The following is a 7,381-nucleotide window of genomic DNA, read 5'->3' on the forward strand; positions in this document are numbered from 1 at the left end:
GGGATTCTAAAGCGCTGAGCTTCTCTTTGCTTAGGGGCCACTGGGTCACCCAAACTGGGTCGTTTGTCTTCCAGGTAAGGGGCGGGGTGGAGCGCACCCCAGTGGCCCCAATTAGAAATCCTGAGATGGAGGTGGGATTACCAGCTGAGTCCCCCACTGGGTAAGGAGATCTCTGCCCCAGAGGGTAAAACCAGAGTCAATTACGTATGGGCGGATGGTGGCTGTGTGTCCTTCAGGGCTTTCTATGATGATATTATTTGTACTCCTCTGGGAAGTTGCTGACACTCCTATGCCTGTGATTCTGCCGCCTGCTGGTTTGGTCTTCCAGTCCTGGGGCCATTCTGCTCGAGAAATGATGGTTACATCGGCCCCTGTGTCTACCATCCCCGTCAGGTAAGCAGTGGATTTATCATTGTGTAGTTTACAATGCATCATGGGCTTGTCTGCACCTACAACTTCTGCCCACCATATGGAAGGTGTTCTGTGGCACCTGGGGTGGTTTTCAGGTAGTATGATAGCTTGTGCTACTACCTGACCCTTTGATAGAAACCAGGGAGTGTTGTTACAGGAGACAGAAATTTGTACTTGTCCACTGGGGTCTATTTTGTGCACCTCGGGTAAAATAAAAAGTTCGGGTGGACCATGCTTAGTGTCCGACTACTAGAATGTCCACAGTCCTGTCAAAAGGTTTTTCAAAGCCCACATATATGTGTTGTTTTCCATTGCGGAAGTGGTGTGTATCAGTACTTACAAGACAGAGTCTCTTGTCTGTTCTGCTGTGCGATGCGCAGTTATCATCCGTGGCAGGGGTGGCAGGGCAGGGAGAGACGGCTGTAGAATTTGTGTCCTTGCGCGGAGCCGTGCCGGGCTTCACTGTTCGTTTCCCTGGTCCTTCTGATGGTGATGCTGACAGGGACAGCCTGGGGGCACAGCCTCAGTATTTTTGTTAGTATTTCTCTTAACACGCTTTGGTTCAGGGCAGTCTTTGGCAATGTGTTCAAAACTCCCACAATTATAACATCTCCGTGGAGGTTTCTGAGATGCTGCTAGTGCTTCTGCTACCCCTTTTGAAACTGCTTGGGCTATGGCTGCCTCAGGAGATGCTAATTTGGTGCAAGCCTCAATCATCTGATCGAGGGTAGGAGGTGGGTCTAGCGGAAGGGTTTGGAGGACTTTTTTACAACTCTCATTAGCATTTGCCATAGCTAATGCACGCAGCAGCTCCTTTTGGGCTTCTGGATTCCCAACTTGCTTTTCAACTGACTCTTTTAGTCTATCGAAGAATTTTATAAAGGACTCATCGATAGTTTGTTTTATGGTGGAGAAATTTAGAGAGGGAGTGGAGTCCGAGGGGGTTGAGAGCAAAGCTCTGTCAGCTTCTCTTTTGATATCTTCTAAAATCAGTTCAGGCAATTGTCTCGCCTGATCCTGGGGTTTAACCAGGTTTCCTTCCCCGCAAAGATCATCCAGTGTTAGGTGAGCCCTGTTGGGATCTCTGTGATATACCTGGAGGAGGTCTTTTAATTGTTTTCTCCAAGTTCTGTCCCACAGCATGTATTCTCCGGGTGACAGAAGGCATGCCATAAGATTTTTTATATCATGCGGAACTAATACATTTGCAGCAAAAGTAGCTTGGAGTAGGTTCTTAAAGTAAGGGGAGTCACGCCCAAAATCTTTCCCTGCCTTGCACATCTCTTTTATCTGTGCATATGGGAGGGCGTCCCAGCGGGGGTTCCCTCCAGCCCTGTTATAATGGACTGGAGCAGCAGTGACAGAGATTTTGTTTGCTATTCCCCAGTGTCCGTCCTGCGCGGCTTGCCAGCGTATTTCAAGCCAGGGATCCTCTTCAGAATCGCTGCTCTCCTCTTCCGAAGAGGAGCAGGCAGCCTGAGGCCGGTACCGGGCACGGCAGGGACGGCTCCTCCTATGTCGCTGGCTGGCTCCGTTGCCGTGGGAACCGGGAGGAGCGGGGCAGTAGGAGTAGCACCGCCGGGGAGGGGGGCATGAACGAGGGAGGGACCCGCGCCGGGATGGGAGCTCCCCGCGGGGGCAGGGCTGAGCCAGGGACGACACCCGACACCACGGGGGGGAGTGAACCCGGCGCAGGGATACCCGATGACGCAAGGGGCGGGGCCGACGCTAGCCCGGGAGTTTTAGGCTGATATGAATCAGGCATGCTAGCTTGTTTCTCCACGTGGGCCGCGCCATATTGTCCCGCGGGGGGGAGGGTAACGCGTGGTTTGTGCCGTCTCACGAGAAACATGGAGTCGAGGTAGGGAGGTTTTGGGGAGCTGGGAAGAGGGTGAGGGACAGGCTCGAGCCGGGCTGGCCAGACCCTGCTGGAGCGGGGGATAGGGGAGAGAGCGCTTCTCCCCCCTGGGGTTCCGAGGGTTTGGGGACAGCGGGGGAGGGAACAGACACGGGGGAGGCAGCACAAGAGAGATCTGAATTTTTCGGCAGAACTGATTCAGTCTTAGCGTTCTTAACAGACTTATAAATCACTACAAACAAAGGGAGAAAATTAGCAACCTTTCGATCCCCAGCCTGTGTGAGAATAGTCAGCTTCTCTCCGACCTTATCCCAGAAACTAAGAGACTGAACAGCAGCTACAGAAACATTTGGAAAGATGTTAAAAATCCAGCGAACAAAACATTTTAAATTCCCCTTAGAAAACTGTGAATTATCTGACTTAAGAGTAGTTTTAAGGGAGGTATAAAGCTCTGATTGAGGACGGGTTAACTTCCCACCCATATTCCCCAAATAAATTCTTCCCAACACCGAAAGAAAAAAATAAGGAAAAAAAACAAAAGAAGAATTCACCCCAGCAAAGCCTCACTTACCACCTCGAGGCTTCCAAGAGTGTAAAAAAAAAGATTTCGGCGTGGTTCTCTGGTTTCAGCTGACTTCTCCCGTCCAAGACAATCGGAGATTGGTCAGCTGCCTCTCTAAACAGATCTAATAAAACTCAAACCTGTTTTTCGAGGGAAGTAGCTGCTCTGATCGTGACATCTATGGCATAAAGCCTTCCGAGACACTTTCAGGGATTTTTTCAGGTCCCTGTATCGAGCGCCACTTAACGCGGAGGGGGAGGAGGGGTGGAACCAGGCCTCTGCGTTTACCGAAAGTGTCTCTATGGCTATCGAGAGATCACTCCAGCCAGCACTGCTCTGGTGCTGTACAGAAAGGCCCTTCTCACACCCGTGCCAGTGTAAGGCACATATTCTCACTCACCCACGGACTTGGATAACTCGTGCGTCACTAGAGACAAAGAACTCAGAGCGCTCAGTCAGCTGGAGGTTCCAGAGGTTTAATCTGAAGGGTTCCAGGGTGAAAGAGGGCGAGAGACCCCAGCCGTCTACATTTAAAGGGATGGCTGGAGGGTCAGGGGAGAGGAGGCGGGGGGAACACCACAACCAATGGGGAGGAGGAAGGGATGGAATCAGGGGTTAGGTTACAGCGGGGGGGATTTACATAATTTGGGGAGGAACCATCGTGTTCTCCAGGGGGGAGGCTAAGATGGCTCCCACCAGTGAAGCCTTGTGGTACTGGAACCACTCAGCTCCCCAGCAGTTCCTGAGGTGGTATTATCCACCCCAACAGAGCGCCTGTGTTCGCCAGCTGAGAAAGATGGTGGAGCAGCCACGTTAGGGCCTTCTCGCAATGGCCTTGGGAGGCTCTTTCCAGCGGCAGTGCGCCTGCAGCTGGAGGCCCTTTAGATCTCTCAACCCTGACCCTAGCCGTAACTCTAACCCCAGGCCTAGTTAATTACCTGAGCCGAGCGCCTGTGTTTGGAGGCTGAGAATGATGGCGGAGCAGCCACGTTAGGGCCTTCTCGCAATGGCCTTGGGAGGCTCTTTGCAGCGGCAGTGCGCTTGCAGCTGGAGGCCCTTTAGATCTCTCAACCCTAACCCTAGCCATAACCCTAACCCTGGCGCTAGTTAATTACCTGAGCCGAGGGCCTGTGTTCGCCAGCTGAGAAAGATGGTGGAGCAGCCACCCGAGGTTCTTCTCGCAATGGCCTTTGGAGGCTCTTTGCAGCGGCAGTGCGCCTGCAGCTGGAGGCCCTTTAGATCTCTCAACCCTAACCCTAGCCGTAACCCTAATCCTAGCCCTAGTTATTTACCTGAGTCGAGCGCCTGTGTTTGGAAGCTGAGAAAGATGGCGGAGCAGCCACGTTAGGGCATTCTCGCAATGGCCTTGGGAGGCTCTTTGCAGCGGCAGTGTGCTTGCAGCTGGAGGCCCTTTAGATCTCTCAACCCTAAACCTAGCCGTAACCCGAACCCTAGCCCTAGTTAATTACCTGAGCCAAGCGCCTGTGTTTGGAGGCTGAGAAAGATGGTGGAGCAGCCACGTTAGGATCTTCTCGCAATGGCCTTGGGAGGCTCTTTCCAGCGGCAGTGCGCCTGCAGCTGGAGGCCCTTTAGATCTCTCAACCCTAACCCTAGCCGTAACCCTAATCCTAGCCCTAGTTAAATAGTCAAATAAATAGTTTTTTCTTCACTTCCATCTAAGAGGTTCTTTTGTGGGTGGGGGAGGGGGTGTCGGGGCCCTTCGCTCTCGGAGGAGAGAGAGTCTTATCATTAACCCAGGACAGTATTTGGCGCCCATCGTGGGGCTCGAACCCACGACCCTGAGATTAAGAGTCTCATGCTCTACTGACTGAGCTAGCTGGGCAGAGAGACTACCTGTGAAGGTCCGCCATGTAGACGCCCATGTCCCCAAGAGTCGAGCTAATGAGGAACACCGAAACAATGAACAGGTAGATCAGGCTGCAAAGATAAAGGTGTCCCAGGTAGACTTGGATTGGCAGCATAAAGGAGATTTATTCCTAGCTCGATGGGCCCATGATGCCTCAGGCCATCAGGGCAGAGATGCCACCTATAAGTGGGCACGAGACCGAGGGGTGGATCTAACCATGGACTGCATCTCTCAAGTTATCCATGACTGTGAAACGTGTGCTGCCATCAAGCAAGCCAAGCGGGTGAAACCCCTGTGGTATGGTGGAAGGTGGTCTAAATATAAGTATGGAGAGGCCTGGCAGATTGATTACATCACACTGCCTCAAACCCGCCATGGCAAGCGCTATGTGCTCACAATGGTAGAAGCCACCACTGGGTGGCTGGAAACCTACCCTGTGCCTGATGCCACTGCTCGTAACACCATCCTGGGCCTTGAGAACCAAGTCCTGTGGAGGCATGGTACTCCTGAGAGAATTGAGTCAGATAACGGAACTCATTTTAAAAATAGCCTCATAAACAACTGGGCTAGAGACCATGGCATTGAGTGGGTGTACCACATTCCCTATCATGCACCAGCCGCTGGCAAAGTGGAACGGTATAATGGACTGTTAAAAACCACCCTAAAGGCATTGGGTGGGGGAACTTATAAGAATTGGGAGCGACATTTAGCAGAGGCCACCTGGTTAGTCAATACCCGAGGCTCCATCAACTGAGCAGGTCCTGCCCAATCTGAGCTTCTACATACAGTAGATGGAGATAAGGTCCCAGCAGTACATGCCAGAGGCTTGTTAGGGAAAACTGTCTGGATTGATTCTGCCTCACATAAAGACAAACCCATCCGTGGGGTTGTCTTTGCCCAGGGACCAGGGTGTACTTGGTGGATAATGCAGGAAGATGGAAAAACACGATGTGTCCCTCAGGGAAATTTAATTTTGGGTGAAGGCCACATGTAAGGTTGGGATGGCAACATACCACCGTTCGCGAATGACATTATTTGTACATAGTTATGTGTATATATGTATATGTGTATATATGTATGTATGTATGTTTGTATATATGTGTATATATATGTGTGTGTGTTTAAAGTTGGAAGATGTTAAGGTGGGCCTTAAGCCAACACTATGGAATAAGGGGTGGAATGTCTTGGATTGATGTTATGATAATACTTTATCCCCTATCGTTGGCTTATATGCCCAAGAGAGAAAAATGTGTGGTCCTGTCTCTTTAACTACACCCAGCCGAAGAGAGAAACGCGGGTTGTTTTGAAAACATTTTCTCCAAGCCGCGCTCCGGGGGAGGATTCGTCGCCCGGCAGAGACTGCGTGCTGGACGGGGGTCGGAGCGAGCTCTGTTCCCATTTTTTTCCCATTTTTTTTTTCTTTTTCCTCGTTTGGACCCCTTCTCTTCGATCTGCTTTGCCACCCGGAGACCCAGGAGGGCCAGAGGACAGCAGAGCTCGCCAGGGAGCTCCACCCAGCCCCGGGGGGGGCGAGGAGGTGAGGGGCTGCATCTGAGAGAAGGACTTTTTAATCAGGTTGAATAACTCCTTTTCACCTTGGTTTTCCTCTTCCCCTGTGCCTTGCAGGGCACTCTGCGTGGTTTTGTCAAATAAAAAGTTTTTCCGTCACTTCCATCTAAGAGGTTCTGTTGTGGGTGGGGGAGGGGGTGTCAGGGCCCTTCGCTCTCGGAGGAGAGAGAGTCTTATCATGAACCCAGGACAGTATTTGGAGAGCTCACTCCGACCCCCGTCCAGCACGCAGTCTCTGCCGGGCGACGAATCCTCCCCCGGAGCGAGGCTTGGGGAAAATGTTTTCAAAACAACCCACGTTTCTCTCTTCGGCTGGGTGTAGTTAAAGAGACAGGACCACACATTTTTCTCTCTTGGGCATATAAGCCAACGATAGGGGATAAAGGATTATCATAACATCAATCCAAGACATTACCTGAGCCGAGCGCCTGCGTTTGGAGGCTGAGAAAGATGGAGGAGCAGCCACTTTAGGGCCTTCTCGCAATGGCCTTGGGAGGCTCTTTCCAGCGGCAGTGCGCCTGCAGCTGGAGGCCCTTTAGATCTATCAACCCTAACCCTAGCCGTAACCCTAATCCTAGCCCTAGTTAATTACCTGAGCCGAGCGCCTGTGTTTGGAAGCTGAGAAAGATGGCAGAGCAGCCACCTTAGGATCTTCTCGCAATGGCCTTGGGAGGCTCTTTCCAGCGGCAGTGCGCCTGCAGCTGGAGGCCCTTTAGATCTCTCAACCCGAACCCTTGCTGTAACCCAAACCCTAGCCCTAGTTAATTACCTGAGCCGAGCGCCAGTGTTCACCAGCTGAGAATGATGGCGGAGCAGCCATCTTAGGGCCTTCTCGCAATGGCTTTGGGAGGCTCTTTCCAGCGGCAGTGCACCTGCAGCTGGCGGCCCTTTAGATCTCTCAACCCTAACCCTAGCCGTAAGCCTAACCCTAGCCGTAAGCCTAACCCTAGCCCGAGTTAATCACCCCAGCCGAGCGCCTGTGTTCGCCAGCTGATAAAGATGGCAAAGAAGCCTCGTTAGGGCCTTCTCGCAATGGCTATGGGAGGCACTTTCCATCGGCAATGCGCCTGCATCTGGAGGCCCTTTAGATCTATCAACCCTAACCCTAGCCGCA

The 7,381-nt window shown here is 52.1% G+C and overlaps 1 non-coding gene across 1 annotated transcript; it reads right to left on the reverse strand.

The window, feature by feature from the left end:
• Positions 1 to 4,601: 4,601 nt before the first annotated feature.
• TRNAK-CUU (transfer RNA lysine (anticodon CUU)) lies at positions 4,602 to 4,674 on the reverse strand. Its single transcript has one exon. It is a non-coding gene; the product is annotated as a tRNA-Lys (tRNA).
• Between the last annotated feature and the right edge of the window lie 2,707 nt (positions 4,675 to 7,381).

Source organism: Lichenostomus cassidix, chromosome W (assembly GCF_008360975.1).
Source record: "Lichenostomus cassidix isolate B80296 chromosome W, HeHo_3.0, whole genome shotgun sequence".
Taxonomy (NCBI): domain Eukaryota; kingdom Metazoa; phylum Chordata; class Aves; order Passeriformes; family Meliphagidae; genus Lichenostomus; species Lichenostomus cassidix.